The 17,743-nt window shown below is 38.4% G+C and overlaps 4 non-coding genes across 4 annotated transcripts; all 4 read right to left on the bottom strand.

Moving 5' to 3' along the window:
* Positions 1-2,907: 2,907 nt before the first annotated feature.
* On the bottom strand, positions 2,908-3,026 carry LOC145677562 (5S ribosomal RNA). The gene has a single exon (XR_014129870.1). It is a non-coding gene; the product is annotated as a 5S ribosomal RNA (ribosomal RNA).
* A 177-nt stretch (positions 3,027-3,203) lies between these two features.
* Positions 3,204-3,322, bottom strand: LOC145677559 (5S ribosomal RNA). The gene has a single exon (XR_014129867.1). It is a non-coding gene; the product is annotated as a 5S ribosomal RNA (ribosomal RNA).
* A 13,014-nt stretch (positions 3,323-16,336) lies between these two features.
* LOC145677561 (5S ribosomal RNA) lies at positions 16,337-16,455 on the bottom strand. Its single transcript, XR_014129869.1, has one exon. It is a non-coding gene; the product is annotated as a 5S ribosomal RNA (ribosomal RNA).
* Positions 16,456-16,632: 177 nt separating this feature from the next.
* On the bottom strand, positions 16,633-16,751 carry LOC145677558 (5S ribosomal RNA). The gene has a single exon (XR_014129866.1). It is a non-coding gene; the product is annotated as a 5S ribosomal RNA (ribosomal RNA).
* Positions 16,752-17,743: the final 992 nt, after the last annotated feature.

The raw sequence follows: 17,743 nt of genomic DNA, 5'->3' as shown, positions 1-17,743 counted from the left end.
GAGATGCTGTTACATACACAGAACACGCCAAGAGGAAGACAGTGACAGCTATGGATGTTGTGTATGCCTTGAAGAGGCAAGGAAGAACCCTGTACGGTTTCGGAGGTTAAGTTGGGGTTCCTCCTATTTTGGATATAAAATTGGCATAAACGGCTCTTTTCAGAGCCAACAAATTTATATAAAGGGAAAGATTTACTTTGTGCGATTTTCTGTTAGATTATAAGAATTCGTGTAACTACATTAAAGCCTTTTGATGCACACTAAATTACAGACGTAGAGAGATTAATTTGAGAAAATCATACGTTTTTTTTTACATTATGTACGTTCATGTATACGTATTCATATCATGTAGCAGTATTAATGCTGGAGAAGGGGTTCTGGTTGGAAATTGGCGATTTGTTGGAAGTAGCGAGCATGAGAGATGCGAAACGCAAGTCGGAATTTCTGTTCTGACAGTAGGATGTACGTATAGAGGCTTATACAACTTCTATACTGTGCTGTGAGGGGCGAATAATGCGTTAGAAACCTGAATCTTGTCCTTTATCTTGTTTACGTGGTCTTGGGTTCGATTTCTTTCTTTTGCGGTAGTGTCTATTGTGATTTACATGTAAATTAATGACACTTCGTAGCGGGTTACTAAAATAAAGAGTAATACAAATATGAGATGTAGGTTAATGCATTGTATACTTCACATTATTTACTAAAGAAAGGCAGTAGTTACAAGAAACCTAGGCTCGCTCGTTGGGCACAGTAGCAAATGAGTTCTGAGATCAGAGAATAAGAGTAGTTGCGTATTACAAACCATATACATATAACACATATCACACAAATATGAATATCGACCTTGCAAAGAATAAATCGTACTTAAGTGTGCATTTAATGTCATTACTATGTTGCAAAAGAAATTTAGGAAAGTTTTCTGATCCGCTCTGTTCATGATGTCATTGGGGCATAGTAATGAACAATAATAAATGTCGAGAACATATTGAACAGAGTAATTTCAGCCAAGCCAACGCAAGAGAGAAACATGAGTGCTTTAAGAATGTTGGAAATTCCTTTGTCTAGCATGAAGTACATGAGAATATGTGGTATGAGGTTTTCTTCCATTGCTGAGAATCTGGGCTCGACTGTCCTGTCCTCTGGGTAATATGAGCCCGATGTACGCAAATATCAAAAAAATGTAGCTAGCGACAATACAAAAGGTAATGATCTTATAATTAATAATGTAGTGGGAACTAAGCACATCGCTGTTTGGAGTATTCTAAAGTTAGTGTGACTTCCTATGGGCTTCAATTACGATCGACGACTACACATATACTAATTAATCGAATAGCAGCGAGAATTTCGAATGAAACTAAGCAACTATCTCAGACACTTTTGATGAGTCTGTATATCGAAAACAATTCATTTCAATCGTAAATCTCCTCTATAAAGGGGTTTGTGGCCCTCATAAGGGCCGATTTGTATGAGATATAGGTCTTACATTTATGCCTTCTTCTCAGTTTTCTTGGGCAGAAGTACAGCTTGAATGTTGGGCAAAACACCACCCTGAGCGATTGTAACTCCAGACAACAACTTGTTTAATTCCTCGTCGTTACGGATAGCTAACTGCAGATGACGTGGAATAATCCTAGTCTTCTTGTTGTCACGAGCAGCGTTGCCTGCCAACTCAAGAACTTCAGCTGCCAGGTATTCCATGACTGCAGCCAAATACACGGGAGCGCCAGCACCAACTCGTTCGGCATAGTTACCCTTTCGCAAAAGACGATGGATTCTGCCTACTGGGAATTGAAGGCCAGCCCTGCTGGAGCGGGACTTGCTCTTTCCCTTGACTTTTCCACCTTTGCCGCGACCAGACATTGTTCAATATTCTTTCGTAATAAGATGAGAGGAAAAATTGCGGCCTCCCATGAATCAAGTCAGTTTTGTTACTACTTCAAGCGTGCACCCGAGTGCATCAAATGAAAAGCAAGGCAGTTGGCGCGAATTGAAACACGTACTGTAATTTAAATGAAGTCGATAAATCGGCGGACACATCTAATTTTGCTGAACGAGTGAGTCATCATGCCACCAAAAACTAGCGGAAAGGCTGCAAAGAAGGCTGGTAAAGCCCAAAAGAATATCTCCAAGGGAGATAAGAAGAAGAAGAGGAGGAGGAAGGAGAGCTATGCCATTTACATCTACAAAGTTTTGAAGCAAGTGCATCCTGACACTGGCATATCTAGCAAAGCTATGAGTATCATGAACAGCTTTGTTAATGACATCTTCGAGCGTATTGCTGCTGAAGCTTCTCGTTTGGCCCATTACAATAAGCGGTCAACTATCACCAGCCGGGAAATCCAAACAGCTGTGCGCCTTCTTTTGCCTGGTGAACTTGCCAAGCACGCTGTAAGTGAGGGTACGAAGGCTGTTACCAAGTACACAAGCTCTAAGTAAAAATCTTCTTCAAGATTTTTCATTTCAAACGGTCCTTGTCAGGACCAACACATTATTCGAAAGAGTTAAATCACGAAATTTGCTTCATTCTGTTATGTAGAAACACGTTGAAATCCAATTTCTATATGCTGTTAGTAAAAAAGTAAAGCACATAGCGGAGATGTGTCGTGCTTGTATACGAAAGGCATTTACTCGCCGGAGATCTACACTTAGTCATAATAATTTACTTTTAAAAAGTGGTAATACATTCCGTGTTAAGTATAGTAGTAGGTGCACACGGATCGGAAATCAGGTTATTTTAATGTGCCGTGCAAATAAACAGGCTGTTAGTGTAAGAAATAGTGGGTATAACGCTTAGAATATCGATTAATCGCTATGAAATAATGTTGATAAATTATCTCTTGAAAGTACTATAAAATTAATGTTTCTAGTATTTTCGTACTTGAAGGATAATGAAATTTGAAAAAGAGATGCCAACAGCACCTGGTGTTCCCAGGCGGTCACCCATCCAAGTACTGACCAGGCCCGATGCTGCTTGACTTCGGTGATCGGACGAGAACCGGTATATTCAGCATGGTATGGCCGTTGGCGAATGCATATGGCTTCGAGTGAGTTATTGTAGCTACGTAGGTTTGTCGGTGAATACTCAAAAAGACCAGCGCGTGGAAAGCGTTGCTAATTGTTTTAAGTAATGCATGATTACGAAATTATCGTGGTGAACGATGTGAGAATATTCGTCTTTGTGAAAAACAAAATTAGAAAAAGTATACCAACAGCACCTGGTGTTCCCAGGCGGTCACCCATCCAAGTACTGACCAGGCCCGATGCTGCTTGACTTCGGTGATCGGACGAGAACCGGTATATTCAGCATGGTATGGCCGTTGGCAACTACCTTTTCTTCAATGTCCTGTTAAGGAAGTATGTTTTAAGTAAGAATTGACATTATTAACTATAAAGGCAAGCATATTAACGTCGTTAACATTACTTGGAATATACTAATATTCGAATAAATATTTGAATGTTCGAATGATGAGTGATTCGGATGTTCATAGTGCCACTGTGTCCTATCGAGTTTACTATCACGAACCACGTATGAAATTGTATATAAATAAATAAAAATAAATCCTTTATTAAGTATTGATTACAGGAAAAAGGCAAACTTACATTCTTTAATGTACACAATGAAATGTATGAAAGATATTTTTAAGATATGTTTCACTTACCCTTTATAACGCAAGGTAGTTTTCAGTGTAGCATTCTCTTCAGCTGCGAGATAACGTAAGGCAGATGATCATTCAGTCGTGAAGCACTAAAATGTAATATACATTTTAACTATTATCGATAAGAATTATTTACTGCAGGGATGCAAATAAAGTGAGGCAAATTAGTAAATAAAAACCGATACTGTAACTGATAATATAATTAGTTGTATCTGTATTAGTTGTATATACAGTAATCGCACGATTATCCGCGGAGTTGGATGTTGGCATAATCGCGCATAATCAGCAGTATGAGCAGAAAAGGGAAATGAAATGAAATATTTAGATTTACGTCGCATACTTATACCGGTTACGCTAAAGGAGACGGTGATGATGAGTACTGAATGAAGAAAGTGGGAGGAAACGGGAGAAACCCGAGAAAACCCATGAGCACGGTCTTTATGCACGACAAAGTTCACACGGCACGAGCTGGGATTGAATCAGGGACCCCAAGCACCGGAGGCCAAAAAACGGACAAAAAGTCTTTCGTGCAACTTTCGTTTTCGGTAAAAAGTTTACACATAATTTAGAAAGAGTAGTTTTCTGGTCTTTTTATTTCACAAGTTGGTTCATGTCTATATTTTTTACATGCATAAAAAATTTTTCAACTCCCTTGCTTATTTCCTGTTAAAGACCTCTACCTCTGATTGTATTTTTTGCACATATTCTTATTGTTTTCAGACAACATTTCTAAAAGCGTAATTTATCGTCAGCAAGAAAAGAAAAGGAAAGCCTCGGATAGTGGAATGTGTACTGTATATATATATATATATATATATATATATATATATATATATATACGTATTAGTATATAGTTTTATTTTATACGTCTCCTATTATTACACAATGTGCAGATATTGTCAAAGCGCAAGTAAATATGTATAACTCCCCGTTCTGCACTTAATAACTTGAAAGAAGTTCGGGGAAGGTAGTGTAACAGAAAGTGCAAACAGAAATGAGGGTTTAAAGGCATTTAATATTATTCCGTAGTAGTATGATTTTTTGTAAAAAAAAAAATATATATATATATATATATATCTAAACATACATATTCAATGATATAGTAAGAGGTTAGCAGCACTGATAGAACTGCAGAAAGTACAAAACCGTTAATAAGAAAGAGAGAGAGATGGTGGCCGCTTTTGTGCTTTTCATTGGCTAATTCCGAATTGCGCGCGAATACGTACGAGATTTCTTTCTTTTTCCTCTTCGCAGCCCAGATGTTGCCAATTAGAAGTTTTTAGTACTACATTTGTATGAAAATGTTGCCTTTAAGAAATGTGGTTTGCATACAGAGAAAAGAGCAAAATGAATATTTACCTTAGTGGGCATGAAAAAAGACGAAACATTTTGCAAGATGGACACACGAACTTCCTTAATGCAGGCGTTCAGTACATTATTGTAAAGAAAAAAACACTAAAAAGAATTACTTCAATATCCCTAGCAACATTCAACAATTCATAGAGAAAAATCTTTATTTTGAGAACAATGGAAAACTATGTAATTGTAGATAACTACTAAATTTAATGATTAAGGAAAACGTTTAGGCCCGGCCCTTCAGAAAGAAAGTGCACAGAATATTCTCTCATGGAAGCAATTGCAAAATCAACATTTTGTTTGCAGTTATAATTAGAGGATCTATATACAGGGTGTTCGAAAAAGAATGTATCCTCTTGAAAGAAAATATTCTCTGGGCCCCTAATCCTTTATATACCGAAAGGAAGTTTGTATAGCATTTTTTCTTACCTTCGTTAGAAGAATTGAAAGTGACTACTATCGTGACACGGGAGATATTTAATCGATAGTCGAATTACTCACATACTCGAATGAACACGTCTCTTGTAAGGAGAGGAAAGGCTTCTGTGATCCGCTATCGCAGCTGTGTCATATCTGCAGAGAATGTTAGGACACAAACGTGATCTTTGAGAGCCTCGTGAAAAGAAGTCGCATAGTATCATGTGTGGAGACATCGGGGCCATCTGAAGAACGCTTCATCATTAGGACCAAGGGCGAGTTACGAAACACTCTGGGATATATTTATTAACATAACTTCTCGTCATTCTGCAAGTGTGGTGGAGCTCCATCCTATTGGAAAAGGAAACCTCGGGAGCCCTCTTCATGTGTAGGTATCGTTCACATCTGAAGCATGTGAAGATAGATTACTGTACTATCGTGTACCTAAAATCATTTTCTACGAATACGAACATGTCTACACTGAAGGCAGTGCAGCTCTTTTTCTCTTTTTTTTGGTCATGTATTGTAACGCGGGGCAATGCACACAATAACATGTAATGTTGTGTATCATCATAAAGGGCCAGGGCGATGATTGGATCTTGATGGACGTGGAGAACTGATAGGTGATGTGAGTGGTATTGTGATCTATGGTTGTATGTTTACTGATGAATGCATAAGGAGAGGTGAAGGGGTTGCCTTTTTTTTTATGTCGATCGGGAGGGAAGCGATTGGGAAACTTTTGACTTTGTTTTTCAACCGAATATATTGATTGAATAGGTCGCCGACAATTTTACGGGGCGTCACGTCGTTGCCTTTTTCATGTCGATCGCGAGCGAAGCGAGCGTTTTTTTTTTTTTTTTTTTTTTTTTTTTTTTTTTTTTTACCGACAATATGTATTGAATCGGTTGCCAACACCTTTAGGGGCGCGTCACGTCCTTCTTTCTGTGCTGATCGCGAGCGAAGCGAGCGCGAAATTTTTGACTTTTTTTTTTTTTTTTTTTTTTTTTTTTACCCACAATATTTATTCAATCGGTCGCCAACACTTTTAGGGGTGCGTCACGTCCTCTTTTCTCTGCTGATCGCGAGCGAAGCGAGCGCGAAATTTTGACCTTTTTTTCTCTTTTTAATTCTTTTTTTTCTTTAAGAAAAAATATTGATTTCATAGGTCGCGAACATTTTTACGGGATGCAACATCGTTTATTTGTTTTTCCAACCGTCTTTCTGTCTTGAGCCCCCGCCAAGTTAACTTTATGGTGGACAAAAACTATGTGCGGTGGGTTACCGCGGGGTTCTCCCGTTTCCTCCCACTTTCTTCATTCCACCACCATTTCAATCATTTCTCATAATCAGCGCCTCTTTTAGCCTAAGCGGCATAACGTGGGACGTAAAACAAAGATTTCCTTTAGTTGCTTTCTGTCTTGATTACGAGCGCGAAATTTTTTACTTTTTTTTTCTTTCTTTTGATATTATTCATTTAATAGGACGGCAACACCTTTACGGGCCGCCGCGTCGTCGTTTACACTTCTTCAGCCCATATTCTTTCTGCTTGTTCGTTTTCCGGCATCTTGTTATCACCGCCCGCGGCAATGCCTATGTCTTTCATCGCTTTTTGAAGCAAATCTTTAATAAATATGCACTCTCACATTTGTACTAATATGCATACCACAGTGGATAGACTGTAACTAGGAAAGCAGAAGCCTGCATATCATATTATTTAACAGTTGAAAGTGAACTGTCATTTTAAGTTTGATTTTGATCAGATGAGTGCAGTTCAACTCGTCGACAATTGTGAAGATTCTCGAGGTTAGGGACCATCCATTTTGTGCTTTGTAATGAAAATGGCTGCAGCCAAACTTCTCTGATCTGAATGAAACTTGGCATGATGATACATCTTGACCTGCTCTACAAGTTTATTTAGTATTTTCCGTTGCGCAGGCTTTTGCTTCTCCAGGTTCTCCCATGGAACTGAGAAACGTATTCAGTCGAACTTCTGCGGTAAGTCAGTATATCATCCTGAGAAGTTTGATCGAGATAGCAGAGGTTCGACTATTCGTTTTTCAATTCCATGTGATATTACAACACGGTGAACTAAATTTATATAGAAACACTTTGATTTTGTTTTGTTTTTTGCTAGCATTAAACTGAGAAAATGTTATTCAATAGACAGAGAACACCACTCAAAGAAAAGTACATCATAAGAATATATATATGGTTGCTGTGGTTCTCGGTTTAATTTGCTAGTTAAGAAACTTGCTCTAAATAAGTACATCTTACAGGTGAAAAACTAAGCCAGGCGATAGAATTAAATATAAAGTTATACACTTTTATTTTACGTTTACTAGTGTTGGGTTACTACTGTAAAATAAGTCAGTATATATGAAAGATAACTGTATTAGGTACTATTTTCCACCGGCGGTGTATTCTTGCATAGTGTACTTAATGTTTACAAGCGGGGCGCTACTAGTATGGATGCATGACAAGTGCTATTGAAACTCGAAAACTAACTGGTTTCCACTACCCTTGCTTATACGTATACCCGCGTCGCCTTCGCTCCTGTTCACTTTGGACGCACATTCTTGCTATCGCTCAGGCCCCCAGCTTTCTCCTGTTTTGGCTCCCTTAAATAGTATTCGTGCTTTTTATTGGCCACCTGGCAAAGCACTTGTAATGATTTTACACCAGTAACTCTAAAATACATGTGTATTACTTTATTTAATTCTGTCGTCTGCAGAATTTTTTTTTTTTTCGTACAAATATGCCTTTTCATGCAGAACACTGAATTTTGCCTGTAAATTTTTGAGAATATGCTGTGACGAAACTTGAGCACCGTTCTTCTTTTCTTTCTTATCACGAGTCTTCTTTAGCCTAATGAGCACAATCATCACACGATAACGACTATTCTTTTCATTTAACTTGTAAACAAGTTGAACTAATAATAATAATTGATGTACAAAGGAGAAGTGTCCTACATATTTGAGGTAAAAAATAAAATAAATATACTTCTACTTCATCCGTGTTTACAAAGTTAAATGTTATCGATTTACAAAAAATGGTCACCTATCCACACACTGACCAGGCTCGACACTGCTTGACCATACATATTAAAACATCGGTCCCACTGAATACACAAGTAGTAAGCACATTCACATAAAAATAATTAGGATTACAGTATATAAAATGCGTTAATTAAAATAGCAAATGCCTTACCTTATCACAGGCGATCCAAAGCCACTGCACATCATCTGCTACGCACACTATATTCCTCCAATATTTCACTCACTTCCTATATCACGCAACAGAAAATATTAATAAAATTCACTTAGCAACATTTTCATTTTTAATCAACAATACGTATAACAATTAAGAATAAAATTAATTGTGAGCACATTGTTATAATTAGAATACTGTTTTTATTCGTTTACAAATATGGGATTAATATAGAGCTGGCAGCAACAATATATACAACTCATCCTGTATGTATCGTAAATCCTAACTTGAGAAGACATCTCTGACGCAAACAATGAGACAAGAAATCAAATACTATATCCGACACATTTGGGGTTTATTGAACTTCAATGTTGGAAGATACCACCTTGTCGGTAGTACAAATGTAATATCCTTACAACACGCGGAACTTTTGCCAGGCATATCTAGGAATTTGGGAAGATTAATTGATATCCTTAATGTGCAATGTATGATTATGACGCATTGTTATGTACACGCAGACGGAACCAGGACAATCTATAGATGACATTTGCACTGTGTTTGGACAATTTGTTCGCAGAAAATAACCGTTTTTGTCTATGAATACTTGAGAACATGGAAGGTATGAGATATACATTTTATGCGCAAATATTATAATACAAATCATTGTTAGTTTGGTGGATGCGTGAAAGAAAGAAAAGGAGTAGATTTTTGCAGACGTCCGGATATAAAGCGAGAACTGAGAATACGCATCTATAACATCTATTTTCTTTGTGTTAATGATATCGATGAACTAAACGGGGAAACTAAAATACAACTGTTTGCAGTATAATTCGAAGTATAGTCAAGTGCAGAGGCGTACTCACGGGGTGTCCACCGGGTGCGGACTCCTCGCAAAAGTTCCTAAGTGAACATACATTTGCAGACTTTCTCATTAAATGTAGTTATTAACAGGGAAAATATTGATGTATCATCAATATAAATCTGATCTTACACTTCATCTGTACTCTGTCTGTATCATGTTTTTGTGAAAAAGTAAGTGGAATATTTATCGTGTTTTCGAATGCAGAATAATAGTATATAGACATAGTGGCTTGTAGTATTGGAACCTTGCCCCCCGAAGCTTGGATCCCTTAGAAGAAAAAAAAATGCATGCGCGCCTGGTGAAATGGTTAACGAATTCAGTTCACTCGATGAATCGACAGATAGTAATACACATTTCGACAGATCGACAGCATTCGACAGATACAGACATATGAAAGTAGCACAAGAATTAGGCGAAAGTCCGTGCGTTTCCTCAATTCACGTAGGAAACAACAGAAAATATCAACTACCATAAAATAATCCGTATATATATTTAATTTATTTGGAATAAAATAAATATAGAAACAACCTGTTCATACATAACTACGGTAAGTGCGTTAATTGCTAACGTAAGAACAAATATGAAACAAGGCACAAAATAAAAAAGAAAAATAAAGTTAAAGGGAATAAATATTTAGGCTTGATTGTCATTCGTATTAAGAAGCTGGGTAATAAAATGTTAAAATCTACAGAAAATTATGAAATTAAATCAGGATTTGAAATAAAAGTCTATACATTGGAAGTAGGCCAGGGAGTTTGCAAGGCAGATGTGTGCGACACGCGTTACTTTATAGATTCCCTTCATTGAACTATAGTAAGCAGTACGAAGATGGTACTTTGCGTATAATCACAGGAAGGATTGAAGTTAATTACCATGGTAATATAATTATTTATTGATAAGTATTTCCATGTTAAATTATGAAAATTATAAGCACAAGGAGGGTGAAAAAGTAGTGTGACCGACTTAGCAATGACTGAAACATAAAATAGAAAAGCGAATAAAAACAAATGCCTTTTGAGTTATGTGGAATAAAGTTTCTTCTAGCCAGTAAGGAAGAATAGGATCTGGTGCATTCATTGAATACCTGAAAAAAATCGTTTATCAAAATAGAAGGAAACACACTTATCGTTGTGGCAACTACGAACTTCTGTTTACCTCAGCCCGCCTCAGCAAGTGCTTTCTATCCGGTCCGCGCTCCGTAACCAAACTCAACGCTGCCTGCTAGCGAAAATTTCATTCTTCAGTATCGTTGAGTTTATTGCAGAAAGCAATGGCAGATACGGCATCAGCACCTGCAGCCCCGGCACAGGCTTCTCCTAAGAAGTCTGCAAAGCCTAAGAAACCAAAAACAACACCTTCTCATCCAAGAACATCAGAAATGGTGAACAACGCCATCAAGAATTTGAAGGAAAGGGGAGGAAGTTCACTGCAAGCTATTAAGAAATACATCTCTCAGAACTACAAAGTGGATGCCGAGAAGCTTGCTCCATTTATCAAGAAATACTTGAGAAGTGCAGTTGCTTCTGGGTCTTTGGTTCAGACCAAGGGAAAAGGTGCATCTGGATCGTTTAAGCTTAGTGCTTCATCGCTGAAGGAGAAGCCTGAAGGTGGATCTTCAACCAAGGCGAAACGATCAGCATCAAAGGAGAAGAAGCCTGCGAAAAAGCCAGCAGCTAAACGTCCCAAGAAGACTGGTGAAAAGAAAAAGGCTGCTGCTCCCAAACCTAAGAAATCACCATCTAAAGTGAAGAAGGCAAAAACTCCCAAGAAGCCAAAGGCCCCGAAGCCAAAGAAGGCTACAGCAAAACCGAAAAGTGCTAAGAAGGCTGCACCAAAGAAGAAGTAAATGTGTCAGTAAATCATCTGACATTTTAAAACGGCTCTTTTTAGAGCCATCAAATACTTTGAGAAGAGTAAAATTGTGCTTTTCCTATCATTATCACATGTTCATTCATAGCAATGTATAGTATACACGCAAGGGACTTTGAGTTTTCTTTTTAACCGAAGCACTTCTTGATGTAAGTGCTTTATAACAGAGGGGAATTGAGGGTGGGGAAAGAAAGCTTTCACGGGTGTCAAGAATGGTGTACTCGAAAAAAAATGGGGAACACATTACGTAATGTCAATTTGTGATCACTTACTTTTTCCTTGTTCCTATCTTCAAGTAGCGAAACAGTACAGAAAACGCACTTAATGCATTTGTTAGAAAAACTTTTGCAGGCTGACTGGGTTCGATTCTCGGTGGGAGCTCAAATGTTTCGCATTGCACGTTAATAAGTAGGTCCACGTTTGAAACAGCCTTGCTGCTGAAAGGGACACTAAACTAAAATCAACTCTTTTCAAGGCTGGGGTGAAAGAAATGTTCGAACTTATTACAACTCGTGAAAGTGAAGTAGACTATGTTTCAATTTAACGTCGTACTATTATGATTTTTATGATAAAGGAGACGGGTGATTACGCCTAATGAATGATGGAAATACTGGTGTAATGAGAAAGTGTTAGGAAAAGGGAACACGCTAATAACCACGGATACCGTCTTATAATTCGTAATATTGCTATAAAGAAAAATAGTAACACCAGCAGAAATGTAGGTGTACAATTGAACTGATGTTAAGTACAAACAGACACTTAAAGAAAGTTTAGTTTAACGTTTGCATTCAACAGCAGCGACCTCTGACAAAATAATATTACTTTTGCTACCTTGGAAGAAGTACATATTTCGCCTGCGAGTTCTATCAGATTAATAACGTTGAGAAGGGCAAACAGTGGTTGAATCGAAGTTAAGTTATGCAACATATGGCAAAATCGAACCCTTGACCACATAAAACGAAGATAATCAATCGGTAAACATAGGGGAAAACTAAAGAATATACTTGAAAGATAGGATGATATACGAAACGACAGGAAAACGAAGGTAGATGTATTAACTATGCAACATACGGCGTGAGAATTTAAAAAAAAAAGATAACAAGTATGGACAAGATCCTTGTTAGGATAACAGCATCTCTAAGTAGTGTATTGGTCCTAAAAAGGACCGTTTTTGAACTCAGTGCCAGAACTTCAAACTTAAGCACGTTCCCCACGGATGCGGCGAGCAAGCTGAATGTCCTTAGGCATGATTGTGACTCTCTTTGCGTGAATAGCACACAAGTTGGTGTCTTCGAAAAGCCCTACAAGGTAAGCTTCACTTGCCTCCTGTAAAGCCATGACAGCTGAGCTTTGGAAGCGAAGATCTGTCTTGAAATCTTGTGCAATTTCTCGGACGAGTCGTTGGAAGGGCAGCTTGCGGATGAGCAATTCAGTGCTCTTCTGGTAACGACGAATTTCTCGGAGAGCCACAGTACCAGGCCTGTAACGATGGGGCTTTTTCACTCCACCGGTAGCTGGAGCACTCTTTCTTGCAGCTTTGGTGGCAAGCTGCTTTCGAGGAGCTTTGCCTCCAGTAGATTTCCTAGCTGTCTGCTTGGTACGTGCCATTGCAACTGTCACGACTTGTTTCAAATAATTGCGCGCTGAATGAAGTCAAGTTATATAAAGAGCAAAACCGTTAAATCAAGCTATTTCTCATTGGATAAAGTCAGTCGAAAAGGACAGTTCTCATTGGCTTAGACACGTTTTGTGTTTTTCCTCCGTGCTTTCCCTGCATGATCGAAGGAACAAAACCACGAGTCTTGGGCTGCTTGGGCTTGTATTTCTCGTGTGTGGTGAGCGAAGCAGTAACATATCGAAATGACAGGACGTGGAAAAGGAGGCAAGGGTCTTGGCAAAGGAGGTGCCAAGCGCCACCGTAAAGTTCTTCGTGACAACATCCAGGGTATCACCAAACCCGCTATTAGGCGTCTTGCTCGCCGTGGTGGTGTGAAGCGTATCTCTGGTCTCATTTATGAAGAGACCCGAGGAGTATTGAAAGTATTCCTGGAGAACGTAATCAGAGATGCTGTTACATACACAGAACACGCCAAGAGGAAGACAGTGACAGCTATGGATGTTGTGTATGCCTTGAAGAGGCAAGGAAGAACCCTGTACGGTTTCGGAGGTTAAGTTGGGGTTCCTCCTATTTTGGATATAAAATTGGCATAAACGGCTCTTTTCAGAGCCAACAAATTTATATAAAGGGAAAGATTTACTTTGTGCGATTTTCTGTTAGATTATAAGAATTCGTGTAACTACATTAAAGCCTTTTGATGCACACTAAATTACAGACGTAGAGAGATTAATTTGAGAAAATCATACGTTTTTTTTTACATTATGTACGTTCATGTATACGTATTCATATCATGTAGCAGTATTAATGCTGGAGAAGGGGTTCTGGTTGGAAATTGGCGATTTGTTGGAAGTAGCGAGCATGAGAGATGCGAAACGCAAGTCGGAATTTCTGTTCTGACAGTAGGATGTACGTATAGAGGCTTATACAACTTCTATACTGTGCTGTGAGGGGCGAATAATGCGTTAGAAACCTGAATCTTGTCCTTTATCTTGTTTACGTGGTCTTGGGTTCGATTTCTTTCTTTTGCGGTAGTGTCTATTGTGATTTACATGTAAATTAATGACACTTCGTAGCGGGTTACTAAAATAAAGAGTAATACAAATATGAGATGTAGGTTAATGCATTGTATACTTCACATTATTTACTAAAGAAAGGCAGTAGTTACAAGAAACCTAGGCTCGCTCGTTGGGCACAGTAGCAAATGAGTTCTGAGATCAGAGAATAAGAGTAGTTGCGTATTACAAACCATATACATATAACACATATCACACAAATATGAATATCGACCTTGCAAAGAATAAATCGTACTTAAGTGTGCATTTAATGTCATTACTATGTTGCAAAAGAAATTTAGGAAAGTTTTCTGATCCGCTCTGTTCATGATGTCATTGGGGCATAGTAATGAACAATAATAAATGTCGAGAACATATTGAACAGAGTAATTTCAGCCAAGCCAACGCAAGAGAGAAACATGAGTGCTTTAAGAATGTTGGAAATTCCTTTGTCTAGCATGAAGTACATGAGAATATGTGGTATGAGGTTTTCTTCCATTGCTGAGAATCTGGGCTCGACTGTCCTGTCCTCTGGGTAATATGAGCCCGATGTACGCAAATATCAAAAAAATGTAGCTAGCGACAATACAAAAGGTAATGATCTTATAATTAATAATGTAGTGGGAACTAAGCACATCGCTGTTTGGAGTATTCTAAAGTTAGTGTGACTTCCTATGGGCTTCAATTACGATCGACGACTACACATATACTAATTAATCGAATAGCAGCGAGAATTTCGAATGAAACTAAGCAACTATCTCAGACACTTTTGATGAGTCTGTATATCGAAAACAATTCATTTCAATCGTAAATCTCCTCTATAAAGGGGTTTGTGGCCCTCATAAGGGCCGATTTGTATGAGATATAGGTCTTACATTTATGCCTTCTTCTCAGTTTTCTTGGGCAGAAGTACAGCTTGAATGTTGGGCAAAACACCACCCTGAGCGATTGTAACTCCAGACAACAACTTGTTTAATTCCTCGTCGTTACGGATAGCTAACTGCAGATGACGTGGAATAATCCTAGTCTTCTTGTTGTCACGAGCAGCGTTGCCTGCCAACTCAAGAACTTCAGCTGCCAGGTATTCCATGACTGCAGCCAAATACACGGGAGCGCCAGCACCAACTCGTTCGGCATAGTTACCCTTTCGCAAAAGACGATGGATTCTGCCTACTGGGAATTGAAGGCCAGCCCTGCTGGAGCGGGACTTGCTCTTTCCCTTGACTTTTCCACCTTTGCCGCGACCAGACATTGTTCAATATTCTTTCGTAATAAGATGAGAGGAAAAATTGCGGCCTCCCATGAATCAAGTCAGTTTTGTTACTACTTCAAGCGTGCACCCGAGTGCATCAAATGAAAAGCAAGGCAGTTGGCGCGAATTGAAACACGTACTGTAATTTAAATGAAGTCGATAAATCGGCGGACACATCTAATTTTGCTGAACGAGTGAGTCATCATGCCACCAAAAACTAGCGGAAAGGCTGCAAAGAAGGCTGGTAAAGCCCAAAAGAATATCTCCAAGGGAGATAAGAAGAAGAAGAGGAGGAGGAAGGAGAGCTATGCCATTTACATCTACAAAGTTTTGAAGCAAGTGCATCCTGACACTGGCATATCTAGCAAAGCTATGAGTATCATGAACAGCTTTGTTAATGACATCTTCGAGCGTATTGCTGCTGAAGCTTCTCGTTTGGCCCATTACAATAAGCGGTCAACTATCACCAGCCGGGAAATCCAAACAGCTGTGCGCCTTCTTTTGCCTGGTGAACTTGCCAAGCACGCTGTAAGTGAGGGTACGAAGGCTGTTACCAAGTACACAAGCTCTAAGTAAAAATCTTCTTCAAGATTTTTCATTTCAAACGGTCCTTGTCAGGACCAACACATTATTCGAAAGAGTTAAATCACGAAATTTGCTTCATTCTGTTATGTAGAAACACGTTGAAATCCAATTTCTATATGCTGTTAGTAAAAAAGTAAAGCACATAGCGGAGATGTGTCGTGCTTGTATACGAAAGGCATTTACTCGCCGGAGATCTACACTTAGTCATAATAATTTACTTTTAAAAAGTGGTAATACATTCCGTGTTAAGTATAGTAGTAGGTGCACACGGATCGGAAATCAGGTTATTTTAATGTGCCGTGCAAATAAACAGGCTGTTAGTGTAAGAAATAGTGGGTATAACGCTTAGAATATCGATTAATCGCTATGAAATAATGTTGATAAATTATCTCTTGAAAGTACTATAAAATTAATGTTTCTAGTATTTTCGTACTTGAAGGATAATGAAATTTGAAAAAGAGATGCCAACAGCACCTGGTGTTCCCAGGCGGTCACCCATCCAAGTACTGACCAGGCCCGATGCTGCTTGACTTCGGTGATCGGACGAGAACCGGTATATTCAGCATGGTATGGCCGTTGGCGAATGCATATGGCTTCGAGTGAGTTATTGTAGCTACGTAGGTTTGTCGGTGAATACTCAAAAAGACCAGCGCGTGGAAAGCGTTGCTAATTGTTTTAAGTAATGCATGATTACGAAATTATCGTGGTGAACGATGTGAGAATATTCGTCTTTGTGAAAAACAAAATTAGAAAAAGTATACCAACAGCACCTGGTGTTCCCAGGCGGTCACCCATCCAAGTACTGACCAGGCCCGATGCTGCTTGACTTCGGTGATCGGACGAGAACCGGTATATTCAGCATGGTATGGCCGTTGGCAACTACCTTTTCTTCAATGTCCTGTTAAGGAAGTATGTTTTAAGTAAGAATTGACATTATTAACTATAAAGGCAAGCATATTAACGTCGTTAACATTACTTGGAATATACTAATATTCGAATAAATATTTGAATGTTCGAATGATGAGTGATTCGGATGTTCATAGTGCCACTGTGTCCTATCGAGTTTACTATCACGAACCACGTATGAAATTGTATATAAATAAATAAAAATAAATCCTTTATTAAGTATTGATTACAGGAAAAAGGCAAACTTACATTCTTTAATGTACACAATGAAATGTATGAAAGATATTTTTAAGATATGTTTCACTTACCCTTTATAACGCAAGGTAGTTTTCAGTGTAGCATTCTCTTCAGCTGCGAGATAACGTAAGGCAGATGATCATTCAGTCGTGAAGCACTAAAATGTAATATACATTTTAACTATTATCGATAAGAATTATTTACTGCAGGGATGCAAATAAAGTGAGGCAAATTAGTAAATAAAAACCGATACTGTAACTGATAATATAATTAGTTGTATCTGTATTAGTTGTATATACAGTAATCGCACGATTATCCGCGGAGTTGGATGTTGGCATAATCGCGCATAATCAGCAGTATGAGCAGAAAAGGGAAATGAAATGAAATATTTAGATTTACGTCGCATACTTATACCGGTTACGCTAAAGGAGACGGTGATGATGAGTACTGAATGAAGAAAGTGGGAGGAAACGGGAGAAACCCGAGAAAACCCATGAGCACGGTCTTTATGCACGACAAAGTTCACACGGCACGAGCTGGGATTGAATCAGGGACCCCAAGCACCGGAGGCCAAAAAACGGACAAAAAGTCTTTCGTGCAACTTTCGTTTTCGGTAAAAAGTTTACACATAATTTAGAAAGAGTAGTTTTCTGGTCTTTTTATTTCACAAGTTGGTTCATGTCTATATTTTTTACATGCATAAAAAATTTTTCAACTCCCTTGCTT

The sequence above is a fragment of the Thermobia domestica genome, unplaced genomic scaffold (assembly GCF_964235325.1).
Source record: "Thermobia domestica unplaced genomic scaffold, izTheDome1.hap1.1 HAP1_SCAFFOLD_1039, whole genome shotgun sequence".
Lineage (NCBI taxonomy): Eukaryota > Metazoa > Arthropoda > Insecta > Zygentoma > Lepismatidae > Thermobia > Thermobia domestica.
The sequence above is the reverse complement of the archived record's forward strand: the minus strand, read 5'-3'. Positions and strand labels throughout refer to the sequence as shown.